Source organism: Siphateles boraxobius, unplaced genomic scaffold, assembly GCF_051911475.1.
Source record: "Siphateles boraxobius isolate OS27281-9 unplaced genomic scaffold, OSU_SipBor_1 61, whole genome shotgun sequence".
NCBI classification, from domain to species: Eukaryota; Metazoa; Chordata; class Actinopteri; order Cypriniformes; family Leuciscidae; genus Siphateles; species Siphateles boraxobius.
In genome coordinates, this window is record NW_027509188.1 from 6,449,403 (window position 1) to 6,462,546 (window position 13,144).

General features: G+C 42.9%; 1 long non-coding RNA gene across 2 annotated transcripts; it reads right to left on the reverse strand.

Annotated features, from left to right (window-relative positions):
* Positions 1–5,533: 5,533 nt before the first annotated feature.
* Positions 5,534–10,757, reverse strand: LOC143718648 (uncharacterized). Of its 2 annotated transcripts, none has more exons than XR_013196464.1 (3): positions 10,714–10,757; positions 9,340–9,476; positions 5,534–5,712 (listed from the first exon to the last, which is right to left on the reverse strand). It is a non-coding gene; the product is annotated as an uncharacterized LOC143718648 (long non-coding RNA). The 2 variants fall into 2 exon arrangements; XR_013196463.1 differs by lacking the exon at positions 10,714–10,757 and adding an exon at positions 10,208–10,271.
* Positions 10,758–13,144: the final 2,387 nt, after the last annotated feature.

Sequence of the window (13,144 nt, forward strand, 5' to 3'; positions counted from 1 at the left end):
AATTATCTTTTCAAGCACCCCTTTATTTAGCTTCCCACATGGATTATAATAGTTCACTATCCATATGTTCGTTTTTCCTATCCATACTTCAATTACAATTGCCTCAGAATCTTTACTTATATTTATAATCCTATATCCTATTCCCTGTTGAACAAACATAGCTAGACCACCTCCATTGCCGCTTTCCCTGTCCCTTCGTATAGCCACATATCCATGTAGTATAAAATCTAAGTGAGGTCTAAGCCATGTTTCTTGTACACAAATAACATTTGGTTTTTCACTCCTTTCTTCAATATACTTTTTAAATTCCTGTCCATTAGAGTAAAGACTCCGATCATTCCATTGCAGAATTGCAAAAACCATTATGATTCTCCACATGTTGACTGAGTTTCCTGTATCCCTGCTATGAGTGTTTCATTTATTGCATCTACTGTTAATTCCCCCAAATTAAGATATTTTTGTGCTGCCTTTATGATTATTTTAATCCTCTCTGTTCTGCTTTGTGTTTGAGCTGAACAATTGACTACTTCTGCCAGAAATGCTACACACAACACTATCCACTCCGATATTTGATTTGGTTGCTGTAGGCCTATCATAATCTCTTCTTGTCTTGTTAAAACTCTGATCCTGCCTCTGCTTAGAACTCTGACCTGGTCTCTGTTCAGAACTTTGACCCGGTCTCTGCTCAGAACTCTGATCCTGTCTCTGCTCAGAAATCTGACCCGCTCTGCTCAACCATTCTCACCATTGGTGATACGGTCACATTTCTTTTTGTATTAACTACTTTAATGGCTTCAGCATATGTCATCTTTCCTTCAACTCTGATTCTCTGCACTTCCGCCGCTCGTTTATGCTCCTCACATCCTTTATATGCAGCACTATGTTCACCCCCACAATTTATTTTTTGTACCTTCATTACATTTGCCATATTCATGATCTTCTCCTCCACATTTACCACACCGCTGTTTGCCTCTACACACCGCTGCTACATGACCAAATCGTTGGCATTTAAAACACCTTAGGGGAGGAGGAACATATGGTCGTACCTGAAAACTCATAAACCCTACTTTAATTCTTTATGGCAGCATTTCTTCCTGAAATTGCAAGAAGATAGATAAGCTCTCCTGTTTTGTTCCATTCTTGAAATACATCAATCTTCTAGCCTTTACTACTTTAGCTCCGGATACATTTTCCAAAATTTCTTCAGTAGTTAAGTCAGTTGAAATCCCTGTAATAACTCCTTGTACTGTTTTCTTTTGCCCCCAAACAAAACATTTGATTTTCTTTCCTTCCAAGTTAGTCATTTTAATCATCTCATCTCCCTGTTTGGCATCAGAACAAGTAATCAGCAAACTACCATCTCTAAGTGGTTTAATATTCACAGTACCTACAGTGTCATGTAGAGCTTTCGTCAATTTCAATGGGTTAACTGAGCCAGGAGAATCAAACTGAAGTTTTACCTTAAACTCTCCCCCTCTAGTTTGAGATGCACTGACAACACTCTCCACATCAGAATCCCAACGATTATAATCATTAAGGTTTTCATCTTTCTTTTTCCTTTTGAAATTTCGAACTATTGTATACCAATCTCCACAGTTAGTTTCTCCCGCGTCCTCATCTCCCATCTCCATCTCACTTCCTACTCCTATGTCACTTCCTGCCATCTCCGCTCCACACCATCCAACGCTCTCTTCGGCATCAAGCCTTAACCTCAGGTTCTCTTCATGTTAGGATTCAACTTCATCCACTCCTCCCACTCATTCACTCACTCCTCCCAGTCGTTCACTATCACCAGAGTTCTAATCACCATCACCTGCACCTCATCATTACACCTCCCTTTATATTCAGCTCCCCTTCACACACTCATTGTCTGGTTTTGTCTCTACATGACACACAGACTCTCCCTTGCTACTTACCCACTACTTACCTACTACTTACCTACTACTTACCTACTACTTACCTGTCTTCCATTGGACCTCCTGCAACCCCTTGCCTTCGGATCTCATCCTCAGCCTTCAGCCATCCGTCTACATCCGTCCATGTGTTAACCCACCGGCATCTGCAATAGAGACTCTAGTTAATCTTCAGCTAAGTTACCATTCAACTATCATTTATTTGAATACTCACCTTATCTCTGACTGCTTCTGCAAAACCTGTTAATAAACGTATTCACTTACAATCTGTCTGACTCCTGTTCCATCCGTGACAGAAGACCAGACCAAACATGCAGAACCCAGCGGAGCCTGTGGAGAATCAATCACGCGATTCATTTACAGAACTCGTTCAGGCTGTTCGCCAATCTCTACTTTCATCTCCACCTACTAATCCACCCACCGTTCCCGAAGATATCATTCACTCTGCATGTCAGTGCTCACTTCCGCAAACATCCACTGCTTCGTCAGCTGCCTCTGCGAGTCCCATGGCCCGACCAGCGACATTCACCGGAGAGGCGGAGGTCTGCAGCGGTTTCCTGCTTCAAACTTCACTCTACTTTCAGATGTAAGCACATCAGTTTTCTAATGATTCAGCCCGAGTAGCCTTTGTTATCTCCCTGCTATCCGGCCGAGCGCTCCAATGGGCACAATCGCTATGGAATTCTAGTATTCCTGTTGTAAAATCCCTCTCGAGTTTTATACAACATTTCAAGGAAGTATTTGGTCAAACATTCTCCGTTCACGATCAGCTATTCAACCTTCATCAGGAAAATTCCTCTGTGAGTAACTATGCACTTCAATTTCGCACACTGGCGGCTTCGAGTGGGTGGAATGAAACCGCTCTGATAATGGCTTTTCGACATGGTCTCAACCCCAACATTCGCCAGCTGATTGTGGTATATGAAGATTCACTGGGAATTGAGAGCCTCATTCAGAGAACCATTCGTGTATCCCAGCTTTTGTCTGCCTGCAATAACCCTGCTTCCGCTGTATGTCCTCCGCCCTCGGCTCCATCAGTCACTCCTCCACTACCTGAGCCTATGCAGCTTGACTCCACTCATCTCTCTTCCACGGAGCGGCAGCGCCGCATTCAACATCACCTTTGCCTGTACTGTGGGGGTGATAAACATCTCATCAGCACCTGCCCTGTTCGACCTCAACGCCCAGCGGTAAGCACCATTCAAATTCCTCCCAAAATTGCATCCTTGAACCGAACTACTGTCCATTTGTTAACCTCTCATGTATGTGTCTCCGCACAAGCCCTCCTCGACTCTGGTTCTGTGGGGAACTTCATTTCCACGCAACTCCTACAAAAACTGAACGTTCGTAAACACCGAAGTCTTCAAGATCTCAGAGTTCAAACTATCCAGGGCAAGCCACTGGGTCGAGGTCGAAATTCGCCATTTCACCCCCACTCTGAAGCTCTGCATTGACTGCTTACACACTGAGGAGATTTCCTTTATGGTCCTGGAGGAGTCGATCCAACACCAACCCACCATCGACTGGATGTCCGGGGAGATCCTTCGTTGGGGTGAAGACTGTTTCCATTCCTGTATAACTTCGGTTAAAAAGATCCTGAAAGCCTCCTCTTTTATCTCTTCAAAGGGAAAATCCGAGTTTCCCGTTTGTCCCACTTCTATTGAGAGTCCTGAGGTCCAACACCAGGTGGAAAATCCAGCTGAGTACAGGTCGTTCCAGGATGTGTTCAGCAAGCAGTTGGCAACCAAACTACCACCTCATCGGCCATGGGACTGCGTCATCAACCTGCTACCTGGAGCCACTCTATCTAAAGGCCGTGTCTACCCTCTGTCCATCCTGGAGCAGAAGGCCATGGAGGAGTATGTGGAGGAAGCCCTTAAACAAGAGTGCATTCGTCCAGCCACATCCCCTGTTGCTTCCAGCTTCTTTTTCGTGGCTAAGGAGGACGGAGGCTTGAGCCTGTGCATTGATTGTCATCTCAACTCTCAAACTGTGAAATTTAGTTATCCCCTTCCTCAGGTCCCAGCAGCACTATTCGTGGATTCCACCAGCTTCATCCACTCCTCCTCGTCTCTACAGACTCTCCCCTGCTACTTACCTGTCTTCCATTGGACCTCCTGCCTTCGGATCTCATCCTCAGCCTTCAGCCATCCGTCTACATCCGTCCATGTGTTCACCCACCGGCATCTGCAATAGAGCCTCTAGTTAATCTTCAGCTAAGTTACCATTCAACTATCATCTATTTGAATACTCACCTTATCTCCGACTGCTTCTGCAAAACCTGTTAATAAACTTATTCACTTACCACCTGTCTGACTCCTGTTCCATCCGTGACACTTCAGTCCTTCTGACCTGAAATTTTTATGTTTTGAATTTTTAAAAATCACAGCTTCACCGGAATGTTACGAAACTTGGTGACTTTTGGCATTTGGAATGTGAACACAAAAAAATTGAGGGCATGATTTCGAGCAGGCTAAGTGGTCATAAGAAAAAAAGTTACACTTTTGCTCTTCGGTCAAAAATGACCGACTATAGAAAATGAATTGGAAATCGACCACGATGCAGGAAAAAAAAGTGCTCAATGAAGTGGTGAAACTCTAAAACATCAATAGTGAAAAACAGACCCACACACAATTATAAACACAAATGAATTGGTAGGGCTATTACAATACAGCATAATTGAGTCAGACTGAAATGAGAGGTTGAAATGGATTAAGCGGTAATAATAATATACAAATATAATTAATTATTATAATAATTAATGTATATATATAGAGAGAATTTAAATGTTACCTGTAACAAAATGCTTTCTCTGTAATAAGGTTTGACTGTAGTAATAATAATGCAAAAACATGTACATTTCACATCAATTTTTTTTTATAAACCATGACAAAGTATTTGAGAATTTCAACAACAAAAAACATTTTAATCCACATCTTAAAAGTAAGTAATTTTGTCCAAGAACTAGAGAATTCACAAGCCTCTCCATAGAGAGCTATACAGGCATCTAGTGGTAACACCATGAAATGACATGTTCTCTTACGAGAGTATCTCTCGTACTGCGTAATATCTTACGATATGGGGAAAACCTCTTTTCCACGAGATATTGAAGCCAAAAAGAGAAAATATAATATTTTCCATAGCACATGAACGCACCATAAATCCTCATAAAGTATATAGTGGTAATATGAAAGTATATTTTTTGACGTGCAAATGTAAGAATGACATTCAGGCTGTGCCAACACACCCATGTGGAGCCCAAAGGGGTTGCACTTGGGCTGATATCTGGTGCCCACCTGGGCTACCCAACTGGGACCCAGGTAATTTTGTGCTCAGTTTCCAAGCTGGCTCCACATGAGTTAGCCCAGATGGGCTGATGATGGGATCTTGATGGGCTCCATATCGGGCCCATATGGGTAACCTAGGTAGCTCCCATTTAGGGCCTACAGGAGTCTGCCCACATGGGTTGATGATGGGCCACAACAGGTATATATATGGGCTTCTATATTTGTTTGTTTGGATTACCTTATTTTACAGTAAACCCCTAAATATAAACATTACATGTAATCCACTAAACTACACTAAAATGTTACATTTATTCAATGACCAGAAAGCAGTAGTTCATGCTTTACTTTATTAAGCAAGTTATAATAATAATTTTAACATGACTATTAGAACATTGAACATTTACAACTTTATAAAACACAAGTATCAAAATGTTAACTATAAAAAAAAGTTAAAGCTTCTGACAATTTCCAAAACAGCTTCTCACTCCTCTGTCGTCGATCTCCCAACGGCCCTTTGAAAAGAGAAAATAAATGAATCAACCATTATGCCACCTTTTTAATTCCTTTTCACAGTTCAAACAGATGTGTCAGGTTAGCCTTTTGGTGCCCCACATCAAGTTTATCAAGATAAAGGGTTTGCAAACCTGTCCTGGAACACCATCTGCACATATTGATTGTACAAAATGTACATTTTGACCCACTTTTGAAGTCATTTCAATATTCAAGTCATTAAATGTTCACTTTGTTGTTAACCCTCTGGGGTCTAAGGTGTTTTTGGGGTCCTTGAGATGTTTTGACATGCCCTGACATTTGTGCTTTTTTCAGTTGCTTATAAACATATTAATAGCAAAGGTGTAATTACAGTCTATTTAGCACAAACAGGGCTACCATAATATGTGAGCAAGATGTATGTACATGTTTGTATTTTTGAGAGAATATTGTTTATGCATGGTTATTGAAAAAACTAAAACTTAAAGTGTCTGAAATAAGGCCACAAAACACATACTAAATATGTGTCCACAAGACTTTTGACTAATGGGCATTGTTGCCTAGAGTTTTGCTTCAAAATGATCTGAAAATCATCCTGCCTAATCATTCACACAAAACAATACATTGATTTAAATTTTATAAGACACCTTTTGTTTGGAAAGGCATGGAGGCGTGTTCACACCTGAGAAGACAAAGGCTGGATAATGTGCCACATACATAATGAGCTGCATATTAATTAGCCTTTCACACAGGTGTGTCACAGGATCCCAAAGAATGCAAGGACAAAATAAATTATCTATATATACATATTTATACATATATACATAGTTGATAATTCAATATACCTACTTTATTTTTGACAAAATATCATACTATAGTATATTTAACATATGAGCAGAAATTGGTGAACAAAAGCTTAACTATTTAATCTGACAGTAGTCTTTTTTTACAGACAAAACTTTATAATCTAGCCAAAACTAATCACAAAATCTTGTCTAAACATTCATATTTAGTCTATAACATATTTTGTATGATATATTAGCATATACATGTTAATTTGCAGTTTGTTGCTTATACAGACATTTTATTTCAACATATTTCAGTCTATTTTTACTCATCTTAGTAGGCTATAGCAATATAGTTTGGATGTGTTCATGCAAAAATAACGTTTACTAATGTAGGTGCGAGAGTGAAAGCAGAACTAAGTAACTTTTTTACCTTAACTGAACAGCTTTGGAGTCATTGTAATGTTCATATTACTGATTTCGTGTTGAATGGTGGTCGTCTCGCATCCCCCTGGTGCCTGTGAGCCGCAAAACCACACTTGCAACTTTGGGCCGGCGAGCCGCCGGCCTCAGTGTTAGGAAGTATCGTGTGATATCAGGTCTCGCGAGGTAACGAATATCTTTACGGCACTGCACGCATACACGCCCCCATCCAGGATACGGCTAGCTATAAGAACAACTATCGTCCCATGGGAAAGCTGGCATATAAGAAGCAGAAAGCTAGAAAAGCATTGTCGGAGGAACGGAGAAAGAGGAAATGGCAGACTGACCGAGCGAGGAGTCAGACACGAGTAAACATCGGACCTGTGTTTTCAGAATGGCGGAAAAAAAACGAAGAAAGCGCGGTCGGAAGTGTCTAGAAAAAGGAAACGAGAATGAAACGTGAGGAACCGGACAAGAGTCCCACTCGCTCAGGCTTTCACTGTTAAAGTTGATTCCTGCGATTATCATGAGAACAGTTGTCAATATCTCACATAATTATCAGGACATAAATAAGCCTACATGTTGTAAATAGTGTAAATGAGCGCAATTTGCTAACTATTATGATAAATTGCAATAATCATGTCTAACAACATCATAACGGACATTGTTACGAAATCAGGGCTCTCAAGTGTCACGCATTGAGCGTGACAGTCACTCATTACGGTCTTTTGTCACACTCTCCCGCCACACATTGTATTTCTCACGCTGAAAAACTATTTGTAATATATTTAATATGCCAAAACTCTGGCCGCGCCGCTCTCACTGTGGAACCGGCAGGAATCAAGCGCGTCTCCTCTGGTGTTGTTCGTCGAGCTACACAATAGCCAATCAGAAAATAGCACTATTGTATCTGGGTAAGATTTAACGCAACAATCAATGACAAAAATGTATCTGTCGGCTGGATGTCACTCTTGCCTGTCTTCAAAACTTGAGAGCCCTTCGAAATAATGCGACGTACATGATACACTTTATTGGTGTCATCTGGCATTTAGGCTCAGGTAAGCCTAACGCGGTAGGCTACTTTATTATTATGAAGTGCAGAGGCCGTGAGTGCAGATACGCTCTGCGTGAGTGGTGTTTACGACAGTAACGTTAAATACAAATACTCTACATTTTTATGTAGAGGGACTCTAGGGATCACTGTTTGACAAAAACAGAAATCCTGCATAGTGCCGCTTGAATGAACGGCACAGACACACGCTGTATAACTATAGTAAACAAAGCGCGCGCGTCTGTACCGTTCATTCATCATTTAGCCTACACAGACACGCAATTCATATTTAAACCGTCTTTTTGCGGTTTACAGACACTATTCAATATCGCGATTAGAACAAAGCAGTTAAGAATAAATGACTTACTAAATCAGCTGGATCCGTTGCTCCTCAAAATGAAACTACTAGCACTTCTGGTACATTTTACAGGGTTATTAGATAGTATTATTCCTCACAGGTAGCAAGACGAGGTAGAGTACAAGTTTTTATTAAACATGATGTGTTTTATAAGCTAGCTGGAGGGCGTTGGCATGTTTGCATGGCTTGCCTTATATCATTGGCGTTTGAATACCGCGCACTCTCCGTGGTCGTGTCACATTAGCAGAATAATGAGCTGAGAGAACGATAATGAGATCGGCTGACACCTCTCTCTTTTTTTATAGATTACATAAACAGAGAATATTTATTTTAGTTTTGAATGAGATATTTTAAAAGTACACACTTAAATGATTATAAAGATATATTGCTCATGCTTGGTTGAATAGTATTCGCTGAGTTTTGTTTAAGTTTAGAGACCTGCTCCAGAAAAAAGGTTAACGGAGATGGAGAGACAGAAAGCACACCCTGTTTATTTTCATTATTTTACAAAAGCACAATGTTTTATTTCGATTGTAAGTGGACACATAAAAAATAGACATTCAAGAGTTTATTTTTTTATATTTCTTAAGTCTGTATGACCACAAATGACAGAGTATTTAAAGTCTATTTTCCTCCTCTGTGAAAAAAATCGAGCAAAACGCGCCGGCGCGTTTGTCGACCCCAGAGGGTTAAACCGGTATGCTGCCTCATAAGTCTGTCTGAAATCAGTTTTGTGAGGCACCTTAGTGTGTAAACGCTGCCTGCTAAGACATTGCCTGATAGGGCAGCGAGGCAATGAGTCAGCTGCCTAAGTTTTCGGATGCAGACTTTGTATGTCTCCGACATCTAATACACCTGATTCATCACATTAGCTCATTAGTAGAAACTGCTAGATCTGAAGTGGGTGTACAGTGCTGAGGGTTCCCAGGGCAAGTTTCAAAATCCCTGATTCAGAATCTTTTGGCTACGATCATTCTTGTCTTTTTAAAGTTTGTATTTCCATATAAAAACTAGCATATCTTAAAACTTTTACCCATCTTGCTCTCCATCATGTGCCCTCGCAGTACGCTTTCTTCCCCTGTCCCTGGCACCGATTAGCCACTTTGACACTGCCTTTTCGGCGTCTCTTCTGGTAATTTGGTTTGTAAGGGCATTTTTTTTTCAAGCCTCCTGAAAAATACGTAAAGAGCATTAGAGTGAGATTAAATTCCATATTTTGAGCCCTTGCAGCAAAGCAGTTATCTCCACCTTGACATTTTTCAGGAAATACAATATCATCAGATATAAAATTCATTGTCAAGACATAGGCTATACATTTATCTACTGGAATAGAGCAGTGTAAATATTGCATAAGGCCATCCTCAACCTTACAGTTGGCTACTTGTATGACACTCCATCTGACACGACTTCGGTTCAACAATTAACGATTGTTGTTATGCACTAGGCTTACGTTAGTTAGTTACCAAACTAAACTGCCAGTGTGAAAGCACACTCAGTCACTTAGTCTGCAAATTCCTAGCTAGCAGTTACTAGAGTAAACAAATAGGCGCTAATGTGTACAGTAGACTACTTCAGTTGGCTTACTTGAAAACTCTAGGGTGCTTTCACACTGGCAGTTTAGTTCGGAACGGAACGGAGCACTGCATCAAAAATCGCTCATGTGAACGCTGTCATGCGGCCCCGGGTGCGCACTGGGGTACCGAACCCGAGACTAGCTGGAAGAGGCGCTCGGAGTTCGGTTGCACTCGAACCGTGCTGCGGTTCGCGTGAATGTGAAAGCAACACGGACTCGGGTGCGCACTTGTTCAGGAAGCAAAGTGACCTGCGCATGCTTTTTAGCTGATTATGATGTATTTAGTTAAATAAAACAAATGTAAGGGGTGATAGTGTTGATAATTTACCTTGGATAAGAGCGAGAGTGAGTCTGCAGTGTATTCGCACACACATAACGCGTGGACTCAGGGCAACAAATTAATGGAAATCCACTGTCCTGCATTTGCAATCAGCAGAAAGCCAAATGAGAGACACAGTAAATCTGTGTAGTTCACTCAGCTGCGCATAATAGCACCAAATTAATAAAAAACACAATATATTGACCCGCGTTATCTTTTATATCATGCGTCGTGCACGTTTGCGATGACGTAAGATGCACGCAAACGCACCAGAATTCGATAGAATCAGGTTGAATGTGAAAGCAGAACAACACTGCGGGGGGCGCTGGGAACAATCATGCTTGAGCCGCAGCCAATTATTTATTTCTCCATTTAATAAACGAACTATTCAGTCAGATAGGTATTTGTTGTGAGAGGAATAGTAACAATTTCAAGCATTTTCAAGCATTTTATCCAAAGTTTAAGCACTTTTCAAACCTCAAAAACACAACATCAAAATTGATGTGGTAGTATACCTGGTCCATATTGTCATTAATCAGGGTATTCTCGGGCCAAGTATGGACAATTACTTGCATACAATCAAATTGATTTGATTCCACTGATTTATGAACAACTCAACTCTACAGAATAACCTCTGTTTGCACATATATGTTAAACAGCGAGTAAACATACCATATACAACCTCAAACAGTTTGAGCCCCCAGAACTCTCGCTTTCCATGGTGGCCAACAAAATAGTCCTCTCTTGATAGGGCGTGGTCTAAAAGGAAGGCCATCTTTCTTATGGCTTCATCCACAGTTCTCCCTCCAATTTCCGCCACCACGCCAACCTAAGGAAAAACAAAATTATTATTATGGGGGAGACAACACAAAATAATCGCAAATACATTTACTCCCAAATCGTGCAGGCATAGGTTAATCAATGGCTATTTTACATCAGAAGTAGTAATCTATTGTTGTAACGGGGCGAACAAGACGAGAGACATGCGGATCCATGTGCAAGGCTTTATTCCAAAACATGGTCTTAAGGTCAATAAACAATAAACAGGTATGGCAGAGGCATGACTCAGAGTAATCCTTAGGGCAAGCGTGGGTAGACGATCAGCGAACAATATCCAACAGGGGCAAGGCAAAGAGAGATAATCCAGGGAAACAGCAATAATCCAAACGGGGTACAAACAGAGTCCAAAGGGTTAGGCTAAGGGTGAATCCAGGAAACAGGCAAGAATCGTAACAAGGCAAGACTAAGGTCAATGGATGGGCTTGGTAGAGAAGCTAACACTAGGGGAGTGCTAAACACAAAACAATACACGGCCTCAGGGAGAGAAAGTCCAGGGCTTATACAGAGTGTGATTAGTGGAATCAGCTGTGTGTGTCGTCAATGGAAATGAATGATGGGGATTGTAGTGAAGAGCAAGAGTCCATGCTGTGAGTGGGTGACCTCTGGTGGTGATCGAACGGAAGTGTATGGGCCAGATTCGTGACATAGTCCCCCCCAATAAACGGCTTCCAGACGCTCTAATATCATCCTGAAGGGCACTGGAGCGAAGGCGGAACAGGGGGCAGGACGGAGACAAAGATCTCCACAGCAGAGCAGAAGACCACCAGACCGGAGCAGAAGACCACCACGGCAGAGCAAAAGACCACCAGAGGCAGGCTGTGCAGGCGACCAGGGCAGAAAAGACCCCTCGGGTGGCCACGCTGGAGAAGACCCTTTGGGTGGCCAGGGCGAAGCGGACAGTTCATCAGGCTGCCCGGAAAAAGCAGACGACCCATCGGGCGGCCAGGGCGAAACAGACGACAGTCCATCGGTGACCACGGCGGTGAAGACCCCTCGGGCGGCCAGGGCGGGGAAGACCCTTCGGGCGGCCGTGGTGGTGGAACAGGAACAGACCCTGGCTCAGGCACAGACACCGGCTCGGGAACAGGAACAGACAGGGACACGGAAACTGGCTCAGGAGCAGGAATAGACAGAGACACAGACACTGGCTCAGGAGCAGGAACAGACACTGACACTGGCTCAGGAGCAGACAAAGACACTGACACCGGCTCAGGAACAGACACCGGATTAGGAACAGGAACAGAGAGCGTGGCAGTGGCACTGGACGTGAACAGTCTCTGGCTCAGGGCTGGACTGCACCAGCGGTCAAGGCTCCGGGCTGGACAGGACCAGCAGTGAAGGCTCTGGGCCTTGTGCGGCAGGCACGACATGTACAGTCCCTGGTTCGGTGGCCCTGACGTGAGTCTCTGGATTGGTAACAGGGCAAAACGAGAATTTACAGACGGCCTCCAGAGCCATGACAGGGCAGGACAAGAATTCATAAACGGTTACCTCTGACACCTCCAAAGGTTCTGCAGCAGACGCCGCCACCTCTGGAGGTTCTACAGTGGTAGCATCAAGAACCAGGTAAAGTTAATTAACAGGACAGGTACAGTGCTCATTTACGGTTCCCTTGACCGTGACATGACAGGCTGAGAGGATATTGCTGGGCGCCACCACCATACAAGGCTCTGAAGCAGGCACCGCCACTTCAAGAGGTTCTGCAGCTCGTGCCGCCACCTCTGGGGAAACTGCAGCAGGTGCCATCGCCTGGGGCAGTTCTGAGGTGGTATATGCAGCCCAAACGCAACAGAGCGATCCCCATCATGGAAAGCGCTTCTGACAGGGTAATGAGTGCAGGAACAGAAGGATGAAAGCGAATAGGTTTAGGGATATCAGCTGCGCGTGCAGACCCCAGCGGTGCATCCCTCACAGTGTAAACCAGACTGGGAAATCGAAGCAGTGACCTTCAATATCTGGGTGTAGCAGACAGGACTCTGGAAAATCTGCTGAGATGTGAAGGGACTTGTGACGATCAGTTGGGACATGACTTGACTGGTGACGATCAACGGTGACTTGGCTTGACTGGTGACGATCAACGGTGACTTGGCTTGACTGGTGACGATC